General features: G+C 51.5%; 1 protein-coding gene across 2 annotated transcripts in view; it reads left to right on the plus strand.

Moving 5' to 3' along the window:
- Positions 1 to 17,277: 17,277 nt before the first annotated feature.
- Positions 17,278 to 24,589, plus strand: part of PACSIN1 (protein kinase C and casein kinase substrate in neurons 1) — a 51,422-nt gene continuing 44,110 nt past the window's right edge. For both annotated transcript variants that reach the window (XM_081140950.1, XM_081140953.1), the window contains exon 1: positions 17,278 to 17,394. The gene's annotated coding sequence lies outside the window, so the exon portion shown is untranslated. The remainder of the gene's footprint in view (positions 17,395 to 24,589) is intronic.

Genomic DNA, 24,589 nt, shown 5'->3' on the forward strand with positions numbered 1-24,589 from the left:
AATTTTTTATACAGGGTGGGACAAATGTAGGTTTACAGTTGTTTATATGGAAAATAATACAATAATTAATAAATAATACATGATTAAACTCTGTTTTGCATACTCAGAAGTGTAAACCCACTTTTGCCCCCCCCTTGTGAAATTTGGATACCAGTCCTTTTGTCTGATATATGCATTATGAATATTTTCTCCTAGGTGTGGCTTGTCTTTTCATTTTCTTAACAGTCTCTTTTGAAGACCAGACATTTTAAATTAATTAATTGATTTATTAATAGTCTAATTTACTAATTTTTAAATTACCCATGCTTTTTGTGTTCTATCTAAAAAATGTTTGCCTACCCCGAGGTTATAAGGGTAACTTCTATGTTTTCCTTCAGAAGTTTTTTAGTTTTAACTTTTACAGTTACATCTATGATCCATTTCAAATTAAACTTTGTGTATAGTATAAGATAAGAATTGAGATTCTTTTTGTTTCAGAGGGATATATAGTTCTTCCAGCATCATTGCTGAAAGGACTATTCTTTCCACACTGAATTGCCTTGGCACCCTCATTGAAAATCAATAGACCATAAATTTGTGGGTCTACTTTTGGAGTCTCTTTCCTCTTCTGGATTCTTTTCTTTTCCATGTAGGTCTATCCTATAATATGATGCTTCCTTGATACCGTAGCTTTATAGAAAGTCCTGATATCAGGTAGTATAAGTCTTCCAACTTTGTTATTATTTTTAAAAAATTGTTTTGGCCTGTTCATTCAAATTTTTTTGGATAAATGTCATGAAAGGCAAGGAAAGACTTACCAATTGAAGGAGACTAAGAAAAAATAACAATTAAATGCAATGTGGGATCGTAGATCAGATCATGGAAACAAAAAGGACACTAGGGAAAAATTCACAAAATTGAAAGTAAGGTCTGTAGTTTAATTAATAATATTGTACCAATGTTAACTTCCTACTCTTGATTATATAGATGTTAACATTAAGGGAAGCAAGGTGAAGGATATAAGAAAGCTCTGTGTACTATTCTTGTAACTTTTCTCTAAATCTAAAAGTAGTTCAAAATAAAAGTTTAAAAATGCACAGATATTGACCATAACAAAGGAACCCTGCTGGTGTGGACTGCGGATGGTGGAGGAGGCTGAGGGGACAGGGGCGGGGGGTGTAGAAGACTCTGCTTTCTGCTCAATTTTGCTGTAAACCTAAAACTGCTCAAAAACAAGGTTGACTACAAAGAACAAAGGGCACAAATAAAAAAGAATGATAAGAAAAGAACTTGATATGTCATCTTTTGATAGATATTTCCCCTAATTACTTTATTGTGGCAAAACACAAATAACATAATATTTACTATCTTAACCATTTCAAAGTGTGCAGTTCAATCACCACCAACCACCTGCACTGTTTTCATCTTATGAAACTGAACCGCGTGCCCATGAGACCCTAACTCCCCTTGGCCCCAACCCCAGCCCCTGGCAACCACCAGTCTGCTTCCGTCTCTGTGTTTGTGACTGCTCGAAGCACCTCATGTAAGTGAAATGATACAGCGTTTGTCCTCCTGTGGCTGGTTTATTTCACTTACCATGATGTCCTCAAGGCTTATTTATGTCGTAGCACACACACAAGAGTAAGAGAGGGGGAAAACTTGAAGTGTCTTTGAAATCTCTTTTAATCTACAGGTTCTTTCTCTGTATTGTTTTTTCTATGCTGTGTAACAAATCATCACAAATTTAGGGGGTTAAACAACACACATTTATTAACTCACAGCTTCCATGGGTCAAAAGGCTGGGCCTGGCTGAGCCGGGTCCCATGCCCAGGGTCTCACAGGCTGCGGGGAAGGTGTAGGGGGAGCTGCTTTCTCATCTGGAGGCTCGACTGGGGAAGAATCCACTTCTAAACTCAGTCAGGTCGTTGGCAGAGCTCATTTCCACGTGGTGGCATAACTGAGGACCCCGGATGTTTGCCAGCTGTTGGTCAAGCTGCCCTTAGGTTTTAGAAGCTATCTGAAATTTCTTGCCCTCTCCATAGGCTGTTAACGGCATGGCTGTTTTCTTATTCAAGACCAGGAGGAGAGTCTCTCCCTCCAGTCCGTTAAGATGGAATTACGTAACAAAACAGAGTGACATCCCATCACCTTTGCCATTTCTATTGGTTAAGAACAAGACGCAGGCCACACCCACGCTCAAGAGGGAGGGACTATACTAGGGTAGGCTCCTTGGGGGTCACTTAGGGTATGCTGGCCACACTCTCCACTCCTTTTTTTCTTTATAATTAGTTTTTTGAAGTACCTGGGCTGCTTAACCTGCAGAGTTCCCCACAGTCTGGATTTTGCTGACGCTACGCACTGTGCATTTCAACATGCTCCTCTGTCCCCTGTATTTCCAGCAAGCTGGCAGCTGGACCCAGAGGACTGATGCGACTCAGGTCAAATCCCTTTGGGAAAACTTCAGGAGGTAGCATGGTCTTCCCTCGGGAGGCACCTGGTGTCTGGCCATGTGTATTTTTGCGATATTTGAAGTCATTCATGCTCAATGCCTACATCAGTTAATTCACAGCAGGTAGAAAAATAATTCTCCCACTTCATTGATCAGTTGCAATACTTTTATAACGAGATGCTTCCCCTCACCTAGGTTACCCGTTTAGGGGAGGCAGGATAAACGCTTGATTCATTTCTTTCATTTACCAGTTTCCAAGATAATAAAGAACCGGTTCCCTATCAAGGTGACCAGTTATTTTTAATAGCATTTTGAAGCCATAGACTTAAACCTGTGTGATTGATTTGACTCCATTGCGATTCTTATCAACGCTCCCACGGCCCGGCGGGAGCCTCCTCACGCTCCCGAGCCCTTTCCACACGATCCCGTTAGTCTCCGAGCTGCCCGGGCTCGTGTGTCCTCCTGCTCGACCCCTGAAACCAAGCGGTTCTCCAAGCCCTGGTTTCTTTCCATAGGAAATGATATTCCAAGACCACAGTCGGGGCTCTTAGGGGTGTTCATTGCTGTTGGGTTGATCGCTATTTCTGGCCTTTTTGGTGGACAGAGCTAGGAAACATGTGTATAGTATCTTGTGAGCTCGTCTGATGTAAGAAAGGAAGGGGGTGGCCTTAGGCAGTTTTTCTCAGTGGTTACAGCGTCGGCCTGTGGACTGAAGGGTCCCGGGTTCGATTCTGGCCAAGGGCACGGACCTCGGTTGCAGGCTTGGCCCGGTCAGGGTCCATGCGGGGGGCAGCCAGTAGGTGTGTGTGTCTCTCTCTCCCCCTTCCACTCTGTGTGAAAAAGCAAAGGAAAAATATCCTCGGGAGAGGTTTAAAAAAGCAAGAAAGCGAGAAAGGGGGTGTTGGAGACGAGAGGCAATGAGCTCCCACCCGGCCCGCCCTCTCCTGGCCCTGTCTTTCCTTCAGCCCAGAGCCCGTCTCTGCCGCTCAGTCCTACCCTTCGACCGGCCCCTTCTGCCCGGTGTGGGCCTGGGGCAGGGCTCTCCCAGAGGCGGTGGGGGCTGTGCTGCTGCGGCCCCTCGCACGTGCCACACCCCGGTGCTGGCCGCCGAGGCTTCCAGGAATGTCTGCGGGTATTTGCCACGTTCCTGTTTTCAGGTCGCCAGATGCTGGCTCCACCGCTTCCCTCTGCTTCTTCCCCGCAGCTTCAGGCCTTGTAGCTGTCAGCAGTCTGTCCGCACCTACTTGTACTTTGGGCTTCGTGGAAACAGCTTGTTAATAGTTGTCTTGTAAACCTTGTCTGTGGTTTGCTTCTTCCTAATCCTCACCTGGGGATATTTTTTCCATTGCTTTTCAGAGAGAATGGAAGGGGGGGGTAGACAGAGAGAGAAACATCGATGTGAGAGAGACACATCAATTGGTTGCCTCCCCCACGAACCCCAACTGGGGCTGGGATCGAGCCTGCAACCGAGGCACGTGCCCTTGGCTGGAACTGAACCCGGGACCCTTCAGTCCGAGGGGCCGACACTCTAAACACTGAGCCAAACCGCCTAGGGCATTGTCTGTGGTTTTTGATGACATTGGGGTCACTCAGTCAACTGGTGGCTGGGCTGGAAGGTCCGGAAGGCCTCACTGGGCATTCCTCACTTGGCCTCTCTGTCTCCACATGGTGGCTCCAGACGTCATAGCTTCTTTATTTTTATTTATTTATTTATTTATTTTAAATATATCTTTATTGATTTCAGAGAGAGGAAAGGAGAGGGAGAGAGAGAGACAGAAACATCAGTGATGAGAGAGTCATTGATCGGCTGCCTAGCCCGCAACCCGGGCATGTGCCCTGACTGGGAATCGAACCCCGATCGCCTGGATCCTAGGTCGACGCTCATCCGCTGAGCCACGCCCGGCCGGGCATAGCTTCTTTAAAATTTAATTAGGGCTTCCCATAAAAGAAGAAACTGCTAGGTCTCCTAAAGGCCATTCCCGCAGCATTTCTGGTCAGAGCGAGTCACAGACCCGCCCACATTCAAGGGGAAGGGAACAAACGTCACCTCTTGATTCCCCCAGCTTTGTGCAGCGAGGGGGTTGGATGGGGCCAGCCTTGGAGATCCCAACTCAGGCTTGTCTGACCCAGAGCCTAAGAGCTACCGTCCCTACTTGGAAGCCTGCCCAGTCGCTGTCACTGAGGGGTGGGGCGATCGAGGAGGGAGGGGTGGCTCCTGGTCTTCACCGTGGGCAGCTTTGGAGAGTGCACCTGGGCCTGGGAGCATGGGGATGGGTGGGGCCCTCCTCCTGCAGGGCCAGTGCTGTGGAAAGGAATTAGCTCTCTTCTTTCTTCCCCACCCCGTCACTTGCAGGCCCTCTGAGGGATGGCAGGACATATGGCCCTGCCGGTGGTAAGTCAAGCCGGGAGCCCTGCCAGGCAGGGCCAGATGGAACACGAGGAAGGCGCGAATCAGCAATGCGCCTGGACTGCGGGGGCTCAAAGGCCCGCTTCAGAGCGTCCAGGCTGTGCCCCCGCCCCCACCCCGGCCTCTGCCTGAGTCTTAGTGGAGCTGCCTGGCACAGTAGCTCCTTGCAGCCCACAGGGCAAGGTCTGCTGAAGGGGAAGACTGATTATCCGGCATGCCAGGGCCACTCCAAAACTCATTACTTTGTTCCCACCTTGCAGTTTCTGCGTGTGCAGGCTGAGCCTCCTGGCTGAGTGTGGGGACAAGACCCAGCCTGGAGCCCTGGCATTCAGATGGACACAAGGGCAGGCATTTTCCTTTCTGATGCCTCAGCTTTTTTTTCTGGGACTGGCTGGGAGCCCCGACAAGAATGAGGCCATATGGCAGCTCCACTTCCTCAGCAGCACAGGAGAATTTGTCTCGATCGGAGAGCCGGCCCTCAGCCTTTCCAGCTGTCCTTTGTACCTGACTTTCTCTTTTCAAGGTGAAGATTTGACTTTCTTTCCCTAGTCAAATTCCACACGCAGAATCTTTGATCCTTAAGAAGCAGAAACAGCCCTGGCAGGTTTGGTTCGGTGGTTAAAGCGTCGGCCCTTGGACTGAAGGGTCTCAGGCTCGATTCCGGCCAAGGGCATGTACCTTGGTTGCAGGTTCGATCCCCGGCCCTGGTTAGGGTGCGTGCAGAGGCAACCACTCGATGTGTCTCTCTCACATAGATGTTTCTCTCTCTCTTTCTCCCCCTTCCACTAAAAAAAAAAAGAAGCAGCAGAAACAGGGAGTTTCACCTGCCAGAGCTCCCCAAATATCTTCCCTGTCAGGCTCAGGGTGAGCCCCGGTGCCAGGAGAAGCAGAGGGTGTGGGGGTGTGGGGGTGAGCACCCCTTGCCGCTGCTCTCTCCGGGCTCCTGCTTGGTCTGCCCGCCCTGGCTGTGTGTAAGGAGTTGTTTTGAACTGGGAAACACCTTAGCGTTCTGACAGTCAAAGTTTAGCCCAGTCCCACCTGGGAGTCACCTGGGAGCTTTAAAAAATGTCAAGTTCCAGAGTGCCCTCGGCGGTCCTGGATCTGTCTCTTGCTTCAACAGTGTTTGGACGGAACAGACCCAGGGACGCCCTTTCTTCCAGCCTCCGACCGCCTTCCAACGTCTTCTCCAGTCACCACCTCTGGAACCACCTCAGCCTCCGAGACCAGCCAACACTGTTTTCCAACCTTAACTCCTTATTGCTGAGCAACCGTGAGCTCCCAAACTCGTCAGAATTACGCCACTGAGGTGGAGGCTGCCGCCAACCGCCTGGCCAGCCTGCACCTGCGGGCCTCCTACACCTCCCTCTCTCTGGGCTTCTGTTTCGGCCTTGGAGAGGAACCCGAGGCAGGCCCTTGTGGACCTGCAGGCCCTGGGTTCCGCCTGCGCAGACCCTCAGCTCTGTGATTCCTGGAGAACCGCTCCCTGGGCGAGCAGGTGAAGCTCATCCAGAAGATGGGGACCACCTGACTCCCTCCGCAGCTGGCTCCCCCAGGCCGGGCTGGGCGAGGGTCTCTCCGAAAGGCTCCCCCTCAAGCAGACTAGAAGCACTGGAGCCCAGAGGCCTCTGAGGGCCCCTCTGCATTCCCCTGGTGCCTGGCTTTTACCTGAGCCTTTCCCCAAAATTCCTAGCCATTCTTTTAACCACCCTGGAGCCTTTTCCCACGCATTGGGCCAAATGGAAACAATAAAGCTTTTTGCAGCAACAAAAAAAAAAAACACACAAAAACACACACATCAAGTTCCAAATCCAAACCATGAGATACCACCTCTCACGCATTAGGATGGCTACTATAAAAAACAAAAACAAAACAAAACAAAACAAAACAAAACACAAAACAACAAGTGCTGGCGAGGATGTGGAGAAACTGGAACCCTGGGGCACCACTGGCGGGAATGTAAAATGGTGTAGCCACCTTGGAACACAGTATGGATATTCCTGAAAAATTTAAAAATAGATTTACCATATGATCGAGCAATTCCACTTCTGGGTGTGCACCCAAAAGAATCGAAAGCGGAGTTTCCAAGAGCTATTTACACCCTTGTGCTCACTGTGGCATTACAGTCACACGCAACATCACGACGGGGTCCTTTCTGAGAAGCCTGTCCTCAGGTGATTTTGTCACTGCGCGAACATGACAGAGTGCGCTTGCACGGACCTAGGGAGTGCAGGCCCTGCACACCCGGCGGCTCACTACGGCCCATCGCTCCTGGCTACAGGCCTCTGCAGCAGGGATTTTCAACCGTGAGCCACAAACTTTTTAAAACATGCAAAACCTGACTATTTAGGGTCAGGGGCACTGACCTCTTTCCCCTCAGATTGTCATAAAAAATGACAACAGCCAACACAACAAGAGCCGTCCTGTGTGAATGAATCACAATTATACCTATTTTTCATCAGATTGGCAAATGTATTTTTGGGCTTGCTGCAGAATTTTAGTAATTCATTTCTGTGCCATGAGATGGGAAAGGTTGGACATCGCAAAACCACACAAGACTAAAATCGAGTGAAATTATGCCATCAAGAGAGGCCGCTGCCAGCGGAACACGGCATGCTGTTTTACAGCAAGTTTTTCTAAATGCCCACAGGACACATAGGATAGTAAACGCATAAACCAGTAACATGGTCGTTTATTCTCATTGTCAAGTATTCTGCACTGTACATAACTGTAGGTGCTATTCTTTCATGGCGAGATAGGTTTGTCACACCAGCATCTCCACAAACACGGGAGGGTGCAGAGCACTACGAAGTTAGGATGGCTGTGGCGTCCCTAGGCTGTAGAAAATTTTCAGCTCCATTATAATCTTTTTGTTTTTAAATCTTCCTTTTTCATCTTTAATTTTTTTTTTTTTTTAAGAAAGAGAGGGAGAGAGAGAAACACCGAGGTGTTGTTCCATCCATTTATGCATTCATTGGTTGCTTCTTGTATGTGCCCTGCCTCGGGATCCTGAAACCTTGGCATGTCGGGAGGACACTCTAACCAACTGAGCCACCCAGCCAGGGCCAGCTCATTATAATCTGAGGGGACTGCCATCATTGTTATTATGTGGTGCGTGACTGTGTTCACAATAGCAAGAGGCAGAAGCAACCCAAGTGTCCATCGTCGAGTGAATGCATAGAGACTATGTGGCGTCTACATACAATGGAATATTATGCAGCCTTGAAAAAGAAGGAAATGCTGACACATGCTACAGCATGGTGAACCTCGAGGACGCATGCTAAGTAAAAGAAGCCAGTCACAAAAAGACAAATACTGTATGATTCCACTTATATGAAGTGCCTGAAGTAGTCAAAAATTACAGAAACAGAAAGTAGAAAGGTGGTTGCCAAGGGCTGGGGGAGGGGAAATTAGTATTTAATGGGTATAGAGTTTCAGTTTTGCAAGATGAAAGAAGTTCTAGAGATCTATTGCACAACAATGTAAATATACTCAACACTACTGTACAACTAAAAATAAGATGGTGAAGTAATTTGAATGAAGGATGTAACTTTGGGGGAATGGGACAGGGATTCTGCCTGTCATTGAGCATTTCCGCAGCCACCACTGTTGCTTTCTCTTCGTCTTTGGAGTCAGTGGCTGTGGAGGGCATGGTGTGCTCCAAGGAGGGCCTGGGTCCTCAGCTCCTGACTAGGCTCAATCAGATGCAGGTGGGCGAAGGTGACAGAGTGGGGTGAGGGGACAGATGGGGCTCAGCTCCTCTGTGGCCTGCCCAGCTGCCCTCCCCTTGGCCTACTGCCGATTCAGCTGGAGTGAGAGAAGGGTGAGGGACTATTCTTCCAGCAGAAAGCGCCAAACTCTCTTCCAGTGAAGATCCTGATTTCCCAGGAGGAATATCTTTTCCTTCAGGAGGTGAACGTGCGTACATGAATAGCAGAGCAATCCCCCCACCATTGGTGGAGTGCCCACTAGGTCCTCACATTACTGACGGTCCATCTGACAACACAGCAAGTGACCTCTGTTCGCTCCATTTAGCAGGTGGGAAAGCTGAGCCCAAGGGGTCAGCCAGGGCCCAGGTTCATCTCACAAGCTGGCAAATGGCAGAGACAGGACTGCCTGGACCCAGGGCTGTGCAGGCTTCCCCTGGCTAGGCCAGGTGGCCTCAGAGAGGTAAGAAAAGAGGCTTCATCACAAGCAGGTTCAGTGCAATCCCCATTAAGAGCCCAACAGCCTTTTATACAGAAATAGAAAAACTCATCATAAAATTCCAACGGAATCTCAAGTGCCCCAAAGAGATGAAACAATTTTGAAAATGAAGAACAAAGTTGAAGATCCCATACTTCTGACTTCAAAACATACTACAAAGCAACAGTGCTCAAGACGGCATGATTCAGGCACCAAGACAGACGTAGAGACCAACAGAACAGAAGAGAGGGCCCAGGAGTTAACCCTTGAGGATGTGGACAAACGATTGTCGACAAGGGTATCAAGACTACACAATAGGGGAAGGACAGTCTCTTCAACACATTGTGTCAGGAAAGAGAATGAAGTTGGACCCCTACCTAACACCATGTATAAAAATGAACTCAAAATGGATCAAAGACTAAACGTAAGAGCTAAAACTAGAACACTCTCGCAAGAAAACATAGGGACAAATCTTTATAACGTTGGATTTGACAGTGATTTCTTGTATATGACACTAAAAGCAGAGGCAACAAAAGAAAAAATAGATAAATTGGACTTCAACAAAATTTAAGACTTTCATGCATCAAAGGACACTATCAAGAGAGTAGGGGCCCGGCCAGCGCGGCTCAGCGGTTGAGCACCGACCTAGGATCCAGGAGGCAGCTCGATTCCCGGGCAGGGCACAGGCCCGGCTGCGGGCTCCATCCCCAGCAGGGGGCGCGCAGGAGGCAGCCGGTCAATGGCTGTCTCATCACTGACGTTTCTATCTCTCCCTCCCTCTCCCTTCCTCTCTCTAAAATCAATAAAGACATATTAAAAAAGAGAGAGAGAATAAAAAAGAGAAAATTTTGACCCCGTTTTATTTAAAAAATTTTAAACTGATACATAACTCACATCACATAAATTACATGAGATAATTCACATAACATAAAATTCACCGTCTTAAAGCATGCAATTCAGAAGCATTTAGTACATTCAGAAGGTTGTGCAACCATCACTACTATCTAATTCCACAACACTCCCATCTCCCCCGGAAGAAACCCCATATCCTGTAGCAGTCACCCCTCCTCCTCCCCTTCCCCAGCCCCTGGCAACCACTAACTTACTTCCCGCCTCTATGGATTAGCCTATTGACCCCATTGTTAATATAAAAATTCAGTCAGATTTCTCTCCATTATCAATTTTCATTGAGAAAATATTTTCTGGAGTGAATGGTATTAAGAAAAGATAATTCTCTGAGCAATTTTCTATGGCATGCAGTTTGATTTTTACCTTGCTGAGATTATTGTGACCGGGATCAATTTTTCTCTAAAAAAATTTTTTAAAAATGTATCTTTATTGATTTGAGAGAGAGGAAGGGAGAGGGAGAGAGAGATAGAAACGTCAATGGTGAACGAGTCATTGATCCGCTGCCTCCCGCACCCCCCCCACTGGGGATCGAGCCGGCAACCCCAGCATGTGCCCTGACCGGGAATCGAACTGCGATCTCTTGGATCCTAGGTTGATACTCAACCGCTGAGCCACGCTGGCCTGCCTCTAATAATTTTTTTTTAAATATATCTTTATTGATTTTAGAGGAAGGGAGAGGGAGAGGGAGAGAGAGAGAAACATCAGTGATGAGAGAGTCATTGATCGGCTGCCTCCTGCAGGCCCCCGACTGGGGATTGAGCCCGCAACCCGGGCATGTGCCCTGACTGGGAATCGAACCCTGATCGCCTGGATCCCAGGCTGATGCTCAACCGCTGAGCCACGCCCAGCCAGGCTCTAATAATTTTTTAAAATCCCATATAATTTTTTGATTTTGGGGGGGGAAAGCACTTCAAGTTTCATTGTTTAGAGATCCTACAGTGGTCATATTTCTGCCAAGTATAATTTCCCTGATCAGATTCTGTGGGTATAAATTTTGTCAAATTTTGATTCTCTCTTTGAGTTTTTTGTGTGTCATTTTGATGAGTATTCCACTCACTGGCCACCCTGCTACTTTAACTCTTGAATCTGTTACTCTTCAATCAACGTTTCCTTGACAAGTCTCATTTCCTCATTTAAAAAGCAGACATGAGAGTAATACCAGTTGTGGTAAGATTCCAGTGAGACAGTTCATGAAAGCCCACGGAAAACTAAAAACTCAGCACGCCATGCAGATTCTCCCCCCCCACCCCAGGCATTATTTTTTTTTAAAACATATCTTTATTGATTTCAGAGAGAGGAAAGGAGAGGGAGAGGGAGAGATAGAAACATCAATGATGAGAGAGTCATTGATCGGCTGCAGCCCACAACCCGGGCATGTGCCCTGGCCGGGAATCGAACCCCGATCGCCTGGATCCTAGGTCTATGCTCAACCGCTGAGCCACGCCCGGCCGGGCCCTAGGCATTAATTTTGAGGATGACATTACAAATGGCGAATGTCTTCAGTATAAAAGATTATTATTAGTGAGCCACACTTTTCTGTTGTTCAGGATGCCAAAATTAAAAATCCAAACCAAAACACCAAGTCTTGGTTGGGTGTTGAACTTGACGTCCGGCACCTGCTGAGGTATTCTGCCTGCATTTAAGGTATTAATCCACTAGGTGGTGGTGGTGTCCAGGCCACGGAGGCCTATTCCGGAGCAGACACCCTAAGAACCGTCTCAAATATCCTTCCGTTTTATACATCGAGAGGCCTCACCAAAGGACCCAATGAACCTCAGTTTCCTCTTCAGTAAAATGGAGACGAGAATACAAACTGAGCTTATGTAAAATCCTGTGCACAGTGAGGCCCTCGGTAAACGTTTGCTTCTTTTCGGAGTATTAAGAGCATGGCTCTGGAGCCAGGCTGGTGGGTTTGAATCCCAGCTCCACTACTCACCAACTGTGTGACCTTGGGCAAGTTCCCGAACCTCTTTGGGCCTTAGTTTCCCTGTCTGTAAGTGGGGCTGGTAAGTGTAAAGTGCTTAGAAAGTGCCTGCTCCGAGAAAAGTGCTCTGAGTTTGCCATTGGCTGTGTATGTCCTGGGGTGAACCCTAACTCTGGGCACCTCCTATGTTGAGGGCCTTGTCAAGTGATACGTCTTCAGGGTGCTTTTATCCCCTTTGGAATGAATCGTAGACAGGGAAAGCCACAATTCCAAGACTCCTGACACCCCAGTCTAGGTGCCGGGGTTCAGGCCGCAGTTGACAACAACCTCTGTCCACCAGGTGATGAAAACGAATTTGCAAGTGTAAAGCCAGCCAGCGGGAAGATTAGGAGAGGGCAGAGGGGCTGTGAGGCTGTTCTAAAAGTCCTTTTGTCCCCTGGGGTTGTCCAGCTCCCCCGCTGCATGCTGCTGGAGGCAGCTCAGAAACGCCATGGGGTAGGCCCTGGGTCATCACTGCCTGCCTCTGTCCTGCCTCACCTCCGCGCAGGTTGGTGGGGGGGCAGAGGAATCCGGTGACGACAGCACCTGACCAGAAGTCAGATCTGTTTTTAGCCCAGCTCTGTCACTGATGCCGTGTGACCTTCAACGAGGCACCTTTCCTCTCCCGGCTTCAGAGTCCTGCTCTGCCAAAATTGGGGCACACTTTTTGCCTTCCTTCCCAACCAGAGACGTGGTGAGAATGGAGAAACTCCTCAAAGCCTCACCTCCTTGCAGCCTTCCACCTTGGATGGAACAAAAGGAAATCCAAAGCCTCCCCACCTCCTTCCACCTCTCCCAGGCTAAACATGCGACGTGAATCACCAATCCATTATTCATTATTGATCGGTTGATCCCACACTCGTTCAATGTTGTTTGCCCTTCAGACCGGTGTCCTCTCTGTCCTGCCTGCGTTTGGAAGTCCTCCGGGATGGGCTGGCTGCCTCCTGGCTCCGCATGGCACAGGGAGCCGCGGCCTCCGATGGAAAGGTGGCTTGGGGCTCGGAGTGGGAAGGGAGGTCCCATGGAACCCCAGATGGGTCAGAACTTAGCAGGACTGAGAAAAGTGAGTTGCTGGGGGGGGGAGGGGGGATGTGAAAAGCACTTTGAAAAGTGGAAAGCTCTGTGCAAATGAGAGAAAGTCTTATTCTCTGGACGGGGCATAAACAGTAAGAGGGGGAGGGGATAGGTCAGCTTCGTCGAACGAGAGTTTTACAATCAGAAAATCTAGGAGGAAGCTAATTCAATCATAGGAAGCATGGAAGTTGGTGTTAATTTCCAAAATAACATTTAATTTGGGATGGGGAGGGGTATGTGTGTGTGTGCGTGTGTGTGTGTGTGTGTGTGTGTGTGTGTGTTCCACTGTGATTTTTTTTCTGGGCTTGGGGCTGCTAAGGTTTTAATTCAATGCCAGCCAACCTCAACTTCAGATGGAATAAGCCCAGCTTGTCTGCTCCCTCACCCCCTCTCCCTACCACCCGACCCTCCCTCTATCAGCTGCCTCTTCAGCCTCTCACTACCCTCCCTCGACTGCCCCAGTGGTTCCAGTTTCTGCCAACCTCTAGCCTCCAGCCTCTCTTAACCCTCCACATTGCGACCCCCTTCCCTGTGAATGTCCAAGCCCGTCTCACTCTTGCCACCCTCCACCAAATGCCTGGCTGCCAAGTGACACCAAGTGTCCCCCCTGCCGGGGTCCCTGTGCTCTGGACTTCACTGCCTTCTGAAAAGTTACCAGTCCCGGGCTCCATTCCATCTGCACCAAAGCCCTGATGACACACTGAGCCGGGCTAATGTGAGTAGGGGAGGGCAGGGAGTCTAGTCTATCCAGGCTAGATTGCACTTTAAAAGCCTCTTGGGGAACTAGTCTCTTCACTTTAAGAAAGTTCTATCTTTCTTAAAGGGGAATTTCACAGATATTTGGGGTACATGTAGTTAATGCTAATAATAGATATTACTTATTGTATACTTATTAGGTTCCAGGCACTTTGCTAGGTGCCTTACACCCTTTGTCTAATTCCAACAACCCTCTAGGCAAGTGTAATTGCCATAGTAATAAACACAACAAAATTAACCGAGCACTCATGTACTAAGCAGTTCACCTAGATTGTCTTGTGTATGCTCACACAACCCGTTGCTGCATCCATTTTCCAGATGAGGGAACCACTTGAGAAAGTTGTCAGACAGCTATTAAGGTAAGAGGCTGAACCTCAGAGGGGTTAAGCAACATGCCCATTTTTCTCCAGCAAACAAGCAACTGAGTGAAGTCTGCCTCATTCTCTTCCCCACCCCCTGCCCCAGGCTCAGCCTGCCTTCTCCTGGGGCAATGGGACATTTCAGGTTGAGGGGAGGGCAGTTGAGACCAGAAACTTCTGAGGTGGGGATGGAGGTAGGACTTCCAGACACTAGCATACCCCTTACATGAAGGGTGTCCAGAAATGCTTTGGGACCCCAGCCCCAGCCCTGTGTCAAGTGTCCCCTGGCTTTGCTGGCCTCTTCCAGGAATCCTTCCCTACCTCCTGTTTCATGTGGCTCATCAGAACCCCAGCTATCGTTTAGCACCCCATTGGACTGCTGCTTCCTCCAGGAAGCCTTCCGGAATGGCCCTAACCCAAAGCCCTCTCACCTTCTCCAGAACACTGTCCACTCATTTGGCTGTCCTGTTCATCCTTCAGGTAGGTACTGTCATCTAGCCTCCCTAACTAGGTGACGAGTTTCCCCAGGCTCTAACACCTAACATGCAGTGAGAGCACGGAGAATTCTTGTTGAATCAATAAATACTGCACGTGGGCATTCCCCTGGGCCATCGGGGTTATGAATTTCAGTGCTTCTGGTGAGGGGACATGGAGAGGAAGGCAGGAAATATAAATGTGTGACCACCCCAGGTACAAACAATAAGTCTGTGGCAAACTAGAGTCTGCATGCTGACCTGAGGGGCTTCTAATCAGATTCAGCTATTCCCACTCCCCACAAATAGCTGGGACCTCATTTCGCCCTGAACACCCTCTCTTTCTCTAGCTTTATTTTCCTTCTTCCTGCATCCCACTTTCAAATATACTCTATGCACTTTTCATTCTATTTAACATCTGTCTTCTGTCACAACGGAGAACTGAGGGCAGAGATTTGGTCTGTTTCGTGCTCTGCTGTAGCCCAGTGCCTGACACACAGTAGGCCCTGGATGGATAGATGCTGAATGAATCCTCAGCCCCTCGCAGTCTCTGCAGTAGTGAAGAGAGCTGCCCCAGGCCCCTGCAGTGTTCAGCTCCGGGAAGCATTCAGGGTTCAAGGCAGGACGAATGAGGCCCGCTGAGAGTCAGTCACACAGAGCCCCAAGAAGGTGGCCTGGAGTCGGCCTTGGTGACAGTAGGTCCAGCTGGAACTAGGGCAGGAGAGTTAGTGACTGCTCCGTAGGGTCAACCGGGGTACTTCTGGGTGAAGATGATGGGGGGAGGGTTATAGGTGGGTTGATAGGGGAGAAGGGGCACAGAGACAGGCACGGACACACATACCCCCTAAACGCACCCGCACATACCAGAAGACTCGGGATTAGGAGAAAACAGAAACCGACAGAAGGACAGGGCGGGAGGAAAGTCCGAGGAGGTGGGGAAAGGGCCGAGCAGGGAGAGGAGCGACCACCCCGGGCGCCTGCAGGAGGGGCGCAGAGGGGCGAGCAAGGGAGCTGCTCCCTGCTCCCTGCTGCCTGCACCCTGCTGCCTGCTGCCTGCTCCCTGCTCCCTGCTGCTTGATCCCTGCACCCTGCTCCCTGCTGCCTGCTGCCTGCAACCTGCTCCCTGCTCCCTGCTGCTTGATCCCTGCACCCTGCTCCCTGCTGCCTGCACCCTGCTCCCTGCTGCCTGCTGCCTGCAACCTGCTCCCTGCTGCTTGATCCCTGCACCCTGCTCCCTGCTGCCTGCAACCTGCTCCCTGCTCCCTGCTGCTTGATCCCTGCACCCTGCTCCCTGCTGCCTGCACCCTGCTCCCTGCTGCTTGATCCCTGCACCCTGCTCCCTGCTGCCTGCACCCTGCTCCCTGCTGCCTGCTGCTTGATCCCTGCACCCTGCTCCCTGCTGCCTGCACCCTGCTCCCTGCTGCCTGCAACCTGCTCCCTGCTGCTTGATCCCTGCACCCTGCTCCCTGCTGCCTGCAACCTGCTCCCTGCTCCCTGCTGCTTGATCCCTGCACCCTGCTCCCTGCTGCCTGCAACCTGCTCCCTGCTGCTTGATCCCTGCACCCTGCTCCCTGCTGCCTGCAACCTGCTCCCTGCTGCTTGATCCCTGCACCCTGCTCCCTGCTGCCTGCACCCTGCTCCCTGCTGCCTGCTGCCTGCAACCTGCTCCCTGCTGCTTGATCCCTGCACCCTGCTCCCTGCTGCCTGCACCCTGCTCCCTGCTGCCTGCAACCTGCTCCCTGCTGCTTGATCCCTGCACCCTGCTCCCTGCTGCCTGCACCCTGCTCCCTGCTGCCTGCAACCTGCTCCCTGCTGCTTGATCCCTGCACCCTGCTCCCTGCTGCCTGCAACCTGCTCCCTGCACCCTGCTCCCTGCACCCTGCTGCCTGCAACCTGCTCCCTGCACCCTGCTCCCTGCTGCCTGCTGCCTGCAACCTGCTCCCTGCTCCCTGCAACCTGCTCCCTGCTGCCTGCAACCTGCTCCCTGCACCCTGCTCCCTGCTCCCTGCTCCCTGCTGCCTGCAACCTGCTCCCTGCTCCCTGCTCCCTGCTCCCTGCACCCTGCTCCCTGCTCCCTGCACCCTGCTCCCTGCTCCCTGCAACCTGCTCCCTGCTCCCTGCTCCCTGCTCCCTGCTCCCTGCACCCTGCTCCCTGCTCCCTGCAACCTGCTCCCTGCTCCCTGCACCCTGCTCCCTGCTCCCTGCTCCCTGCTGCCTGCTCCCTGCTCCCTGCAACCTGCTCCCTGCTCCCTGCACCCTGCTCCCTGCTCCCTGCACCCTGCTCCCTGCTCCCTGCTCCCTGCTCCCTGCACCCTGCGCCCTGCTCCCTGCTCCCTGCTGCCTGCTGCCTGCAACCTGCTCCCTGCTCCCAGCACCCTGCTCCCTGCACCCTGCTCCCAGCACCCTGCTCCCTGCACCCTGCACCCTGCTCCCTGCTCCCTGCACCCGGCGCCGCAGAGCCCCTCTGCCCCGGCTGGGGGCAGCCCCTGGGGCAGGGCGCCGGCCCGGGAGCTGGGGCGCGGGGGAGCCGGGGCAGGGGGCTCCCCCGGAGGCCGGCGGAGCGGGTTGCTGCCTCCTCGGCAGCCCTTCCACCTGCGCAGACACGCCGGCCCGGCCGCCCGCCATTGGCTCGCTAAAAATGCCTCCCTAATCTGCGCGCATCTGCGCAGCCTCCCCCTCCCCCCCCGCCCGCGCCTCGGCTCTGACCTTCCTCCTCCCCGCAGCCCGGAGACATCCCGGGGACGCGGCGGCGGCGCAGCCTCTTCCCCCGCGAAGTCTTCTGGGCTTGAGGCCGGGCCCAGGCCGCCGCGGGCCGGCGTTGGTGCGGGGCGCTCGTGCCCCAGGTAAGGGGTCTGGCGCCGGCTGGAAGGCGGGGAGGGCCAGGTAGCGGGTGCGGGCGCGCGGGGGGCGCGGAGACCGGCCGCTTCCCGGCGGGCGCGCGGGGGGATGGGGCAGTCACCTGGAGAGAGGCGAGCGCGCGGCCGGGCGCTGTGCAAGCGCCGGGGGTTGGTGGACAGCCCCAGGTAGTGCCAGGATGCCCCTGCCGTGGGCCCCTTGGGAGAAGGAGCTGGCGGCGGCGGAGGCCTTAATCCAGAGGAAAACGCAGGAAATAGGTTCCTTGGTAAACTGGGACCCAGGCCCCTGGGGTCCCAGCCCTGGGGCGTTCAGGTACCGGCGGGGTGGGTGGGCTGGTGCCAGCTTTGGCGCAAAGGCCTTTATGGATCAGAGTGGGCTGGGGAGAAGCACAGCAGCTGATGCGCCCTATGCCCTGTCTGGGTTACAACTGCAGATATTTCCTTCTGTCCCTCGGCCCCTTCCCCCACAGCTGGGTTGGGAGGGGGGAGAGGAGAAGGAGGTGACCCTAAATGGCCAGCAGATCCAGCAGAAGCCACGGTCAGTCTGGCACTGCCCTCCTCCCCAGGCCGTTTGATGCCTTTTGCCCCCCCCCCTTATTTTTGCTTCACAGGAGGCCATGTAAACGTTAAAAGGTCATCAGGGTGTGGGGGACACAGTGGCAAACCCCAGGGCTTGGCCCGAACCAGCTTCAAGCCCCAGCTGCCCCCACCCCCACCACCCTGCTCTGCACCCCGCGTGCAGTGACACACGTGGCCGCGTTTCTTGGGGCATAACCACAAATAACCACAAATAACCACACTGCCCTGGCACCAGCACAGCGGGGTGCAAAGAGAACTGTCAGTGATTCTGGAGGTTCTATCCCTCACCTACCTGGCCTTCCCATCACATGTCCAATCACCACTCATAAGCCACCCCCTCCAGGTAGCTTCCTTGATGCCCCAGGTGAGAGACTCGCCTCCTGCCCTGCGTCTCCGACCTAGTCTGCCTTGTGGTTTGGCTTCTTATGTCTTGTCTGTTGCTCTCTAGACGTTCAGGGTAGAAACCTGTCTGATTCATCTCTGTCATGGACCCTGCACCTGACCAGGATCTGGCACCAAGTAAATGTTTGTGGCATAAGTAAATGAATGAACTTGAACTCTGGGAAATAGCTGGCAACCTGAAGGAGAGGGATGAGCCCCCTCTTGGGTTTTCCTCCCATTCCCTAGGACCAAAGAGCCACGGAAAACAAGACAGTCACATTTAGGCCCTTCCTGGACCTGGAACTAGTGGGCAGCTGTGGCTTTGGAGATAAATGCTGCAGTCTCCAGTGGGTCATTTTAGGACCTGGTTTGAGTGCCCTGGCTTGTCCAGGCTTGGTGGAAAGCCCTGGGTGAAGGTCTAGCTTTCCTCGGCCCCTGGGTTAGCACTTTCTTCCTGGGGTGCTCAGCTCAGACCAGAGGTCTGTCTCTCTATCCCAACCCTTGGAAAATCCCAGTCAGCATTAGGGAGTCTTGGAAGCCCCAACCCAGGCCATCCTCAGCTTCTGGGGTCCTCATAGTGAGCTCTGAACAAACCCCGTGACTCCATTGTGTGGAGGAAAACAACCGCAGGACAGAAGAGGCTGCCACCCCAGGTTCGCATGTCTGTGGCGGACTTGGACATTTGCAGAGCTTTCCCCCAGCCCTTGCTACTCCTTGACAGCCGTGCTGATAGGACATCTGCAAGCTGCTCTTGTCCTCACCTTAAAGGGGGAAAGACTGAGACCCAGAGAAGGTCAGCAACAGAGCCAGGGGTGACACTCAGTTCCTGGCTTGAGGGAGCTGGGAAAGGCCCCAGACCCAGGTCAGCGTGTTTGGTTGTCGTAGAGCCCATAGGTTCCTCCTCTCTGGCATTGTCCGGGCCCCGAGCAATGGAGAGAGTAAGAGAGGGGTGCTTCTGGGGTAGAGGGAGGCAAGTGGAGGATGTTTTAGTTAGTGCCCGCAGGTGGGTGGCCCCAGGGACTGAGGGGAGGGTGCAGTAGCAGCAGTAAAAATAACGTGTGCAGCGCTTGCCACGTGCCAGGGCCTGTCCCATGTATTTTTAACTCATTCAATCCTCAGTAGCCAGTGATATAGCTACTGTTAATATGCCCATGTTAAAAATGAGACGTAGGCGCAGATAAGTTATCTGTTCAGGGTCGAATAGATTGAAAGGGAGGAACAAGGATTTGACCCTAGGCTCCAGAGTCCATGCTCTAAGCCTCCATCCCCTAGTGCAAGATCAAGAGCGCTGTGGGCCTAGCTGCTGGGGATGTCTCTACCTGTGGAGACACAGGCTCCAGGTGCTCCATGGCTGCAGTCCCCGCACAGTAGGCAGAATGTGCATGATTAAGTGTGACTGTGACGGTTGTGGATGAATAAAAACACCCATATCAATGGGTCTCATTGAGCAGGAGAGCAATTTTTATATGATGCACATCTGAGCCTGTCACTCCTCTGCTCTACATCCTTCAATAGCTCCCCATTGTCCTGAGGACAAAGTGCAGTCTCCTTAATGTGGCCCTGCCTGAGCTTCCTCTCCCTTCTCACCCTCCCTCTGCCCTCCAGCTGCTCTAAACTTTTCAGTTCCCCAAATAAGTTGCTCTTCTCTCACCTGCAGGCCTCTAGAACACCCTCTCTCCTCCTCACACACTCCTTCTCACCCCTGGGATTGCCTGAGTCTTCTCTTCCTTCCAGAAAGCTTGGGCTTGGCCTGGGAGCTCCCCACACACCCTGCTCACCTCCCCTCACACAGAAGCCTCTGGGGCTTTTCATTATTGTCCCCCGCCCCTAGGCTGTGAAGTTCGTGGGGGCAGGGTCTGTGTCCTGTCCGCTTGCACCCGCAGTGCCTGGCACTGAGCAGTCCTAGTTTGCATTTGTGCAAGTGCATGTTGGTCCCACCATTCCTTTCTCTCCTCACCAGTCTTAGGACTCATACAGCATTTTTCTTCTCCCAGTAGGACATGAGGAACCGGTCATAAATTTGCATATAACCCCCCAGCAGGGACAAGCTGGTGGTAGAAGCCTTCAGTGGAGAAGTGAAAGTGCCTGTGGGCCTAGCAGGACGGGAGGGGGGGTGTGTGTGTGCTGATTTTCGGGAGCCTGCCCTGGGGAAGCAGGTGGGAGCAATGGGGGAGGGAAGGGGGTTGCCAGGTGGATGAGGGCTGCTTGCTTTGGTTTTAGATTTATCTTTTTTTTAAAAAAGCTTTTATTATTTTGTCTAATTACCAAAGCGATACATGTTTGTTGTAGAAATTTTAGAATGTACTGGAAGGCCAAATGAAGAAAACCCATTAGCTAGCACCAGACCCACCCACTGTGGGCACTTTGTGGCTGGTTTCCAGCCCAGTGGACTGGAGGGGAAGCTGGGGACTGGGGGCCGGTGGGGCAGATCAGGGTCCCAGGAAGCAGGTGCAGGCATTAGTGTGCGTGTGTGTGTGTGTGTGTGTGTGGGGAGTCCCTCGAGCCTCACCTGTGAACAGCAGAGGAAGGACGCAGGATGGCCAGAGGGACAAGTTGACGTCAGATGCTGGTCCAACAGGAAACCTCAGGGACCCTCTGGATGCTCTGGGCCAGAGGGGCCCTTTAGGGAGGAATGTGCTTAGAATGGTGTAGCCTGCAGACCTGAACATCCATCAGGCACTGGGTGTGCCCTCGGCCGAGAGCTCGAAGCAGCAGTAGCCCCTAAAGGGCTGCCAGCTGAGGGTCATGTGCTCCCAGCACTCCCAGCAGCTGGGGCAACAGATACTGTTCACTACCCAAGAGGGGACTCACTTGTACTAAAAATTTCATTTGTTGCCTCTCTGAGAGCCAAACATAACTAGGTGTCCTGTGTTTTTATTTGCTAAATCTGGCCCCCCTAGACTGGGATGGGGAGGAGTAGAGAGAGAGGGAGGGAGTGCAGGGCTCCTAATTTACTCTTTTTTTGTATGGGGCAGGGGTCAATGGATACTTGTTTGAATTTGACAGTTAAAAAAAAAAGTCCATTTTTAGAAATTAATGAGATGTTTCAACTTTTGCATCTATAACTGTTTCTGTTTTCTGTCTAGAGGTAGCTCCCCATTTGTGGCTTTTGGTTCCCTAGTGCTGCTCAGAAATAATGAAATGATATATCCTCTTATTTATTCAGGAGGGACAAAAGGAGACTTGATGATCAAGGGTGGAGTCACTAAATAAGGTTAATCCATTCGAGAAATAAAAGTCTTTGTCATAATAAAGCCCTCTGTGTGGCACAGGGTATTAGAGACTGGAACCCACACATCAGCCTGGGAGAACAGGTCAGCTCTACCTTTTTGTCAGTAGCCACTAAAGTTTTGACCTGGCAGTTCCTCGTCCAGGAATTTCTCCTACAGACTCCCTCTTAGTAGGGGACAAAAAGACTTCAGTGGGGATGGTCACTGTGGTTAAGCTAAATGTTCAGCAGGAGGGCGGTGACATAATCAGGCCCTCTCCAGACCATGTGATTTTAAGCAGCGGTTCATTCTTTCTTGCAGTCAGTGATCTTGATGTGAATCTTCTGTGCAGCAGGCACTGCTTTAGGCGCTGGGAACACTGAGAGCAAAGAACGGGGCAGAGCTCAGTACCAGGGTGGGAAGACAATCAGAACATATCGTCTATTTAAAGCAAGTGACTTGGTAGAACAGGATGTAGCATGATCCCATTTAAAAATACAGATACAGATATTCCTGCCCGGCTGGCGTGGCTCAGTGGTTGAGCATCGACCTACGATCCAGGAGATCAAGGTTCGGTTCCCAGTCAGGGCACATGCCCGGGTTGTGGGCTTGATCCCCAGTAGGGGGCGTGCAGGAGGCAGTCAGTCAATGACTCTCATCATCAATGTTCCTCTCTCTCTCCCTTTCTCTCACTAAAATCAATAAAGATATATTTAAGAAATAATAATAATAAAATAAAATAAAATACAGATATATCTAGCCCAGCCAGAGTGACTCAGTTGGTTGAGTGTTGTCCTGTGCACCAAAAGGTTGCTGGTTCCATTGCCGGTCAGGGCACATATGGAAGGCAACCAATGGATGTTTCTCTTTCTCTCCCCCAACTCCTTCTTCTCTCTAAGAATGTCCTCTGGTGAAGATTAAAAACATACACATATATCTCTGTGTTCATATTGCATAAAAATGTCTAGAAGGCAGTGGACCCGATGGTCATCAGAGCTTACCTCTGGCCAGGTATTGGGAGTCCAAGTACAGGCAAGAGGGGGTGTTTCCTCTGTATTTCAGCATCCTGTGCTGTTTGCATTTTATACAACAGACATCATTCCTGGTAAAAACATAATTAAAATTATACTTGATAATACCTGAGATTTTTCTTTAAAATCTAAAAAAAAAAAGAGCACTTAAATTGCATTCCCCTAATCTGGCGTTTGAGTCAGAGGCTGCCACTTGGGTTCAAAGAGTTTTTTTTTAAAAAATATATATCTTTATTGATTTCAGAGAGAGAAAGGGAGAGGGAGAGAGAGATAGAAACACCAATGATGAGGGAGTCATCATTGATCGATTGCCTCTTTCTTGCACGCCCCTGACTGGGGACCGAGCCCACACCCGGGCATGTGCCCTGACCAGGAATCAAACCATGATCTCCTGGATCCTAGGTCGACGCTCAAGTGCTGATCCACACCCGGCAGGGCCAAAGGGCTTTTATTTGTGGCTGGTTTCCCGTTTCTCCTCTCCTCCCCTTCCCAATCCTGGGGTGGGTAAGAGCTGCTGGGATGGGAAGGGGGCAAGGTAAGTCTGGGTACCAGGAGGGCTGCGGAAGGAGCCTCACAGAAGCTGAGCGTTCAGGAAAGTGGTAACTGAACACCCACGATGTGTGTGTGACATTGGGGTGTCCTGTGGGGGCACAAGGGAGGGAGGCGGGCCTGGAGGCGGTGCCACGGGCCTGAGGTCCACTGTTCCATATAGCCATACTTATTACCTCATTCAGTCTTCTCAGTAACTTACGAGGTTATCCCTACTTTATAGATGTGGAAACGGGTCGAGTGACTTGCCTGAGGTCGCACTGCACGTAAGTGGCTGAGGCAGGTCCGCAGCCGTGCAGCCTGGACCCAGAGGCCCTGCTCCTCCCCTCTGTGCCCAGCGCCGCCGGCTGGGCGTGGACATGGTCCCTGTCTCGGAGCGCAGGCGGGCGTGCTCCCAGAGACTGGGCTGGAGGCACGCAAGCAAGGAAAGGATGGTAGGTCGAGAGGTGGAAGGTGCCTTCCAGGCAGTGACAGCAGGGACGAAGATGCAGAGCTGAAATGTGAGAGGCGAGCGTGGGGCTGGAGGGGAGAGCAGCGCAGGACTCCGAGGAAGTGGGAAAAGGGGCTGGTGGGGCAGATGCGGATGCTTTAGATGACCCTGCTCATTGGACTTGCTGGTGCAGTGGCCCAGGGCTCTCCCTGCCTCTTGCAGGGTCTGGCGGAGGCCCAGCATCCTTCAGCCCCCTCTGCCCTACCTGGGCCTTCCCCAGGGACACACGAGCTATCCCTGGGTCCAGCCTTGACTAGCCTCCAGGGAGGTGACAGCTGAGGCCGGGCAGGAGCATGGGCTGGGGGCGGGAGACCCAGGGTGATACTGGCCCACAGAGGGTCCTTGGCCCATTCAGTGCCTTCCCTTGGACTCAGCTTCTTCTTTTGTCCTTTGCTTTTTAACTTTTTATTGTGGAAAATTTTAAGCCTTTATAAAATTAGAGAGACTAGAATAATGAACCCCATGTACCCGTTAGTGAACTTCAGCTGTTATCAACTCGGGCCAGTTTCATTTCATTTTACCCTCTCCTTCCCATAATACTTCAAACCACATCCCAGCCACCATTTCTTCACAAATATATCAAGATAAAGGTTTTTCCTACCATAACCACAATACCGTTATGACGCCTAAGAAGTAACCTTTGCTTTACACTGTCAACCAGCCACTCAGCATTCACATTCCCGGTTGTCAGACGCGTCTTTTGTTTGCTTGTTTGTTTGTTTGTTTGTTTGAGTCAACATCGGAATAAGGTCCCCACATTGCAATTGGTTGATATGTTTAAGTCTCTTTTAGTCCACAGTTTCCCCTCCATCTTTCTATTTTATTTTTAAAATTTTTTATTTATTTATTTTTTTAATCCTTACCAGAGGATATTTTTTCCATTGCTTTTCAGAGAGAGTGGAAGGGGGAGGGAGAGAGAGAGAGAAAAATATCGATGTGACAGA

This window comes from Miniopterus schreibersii, assembly GCF_964146895.1.
Source record: "Miniopterus schreibersii genome assembly, chromosome: 6".
Taxonomy (NCBI): Eukaryota; Metazoa; Chordata; class Mammalia; order Chiroptera; family Miniopteridae; genus Miniopterus; species Miniopterus schreibersii.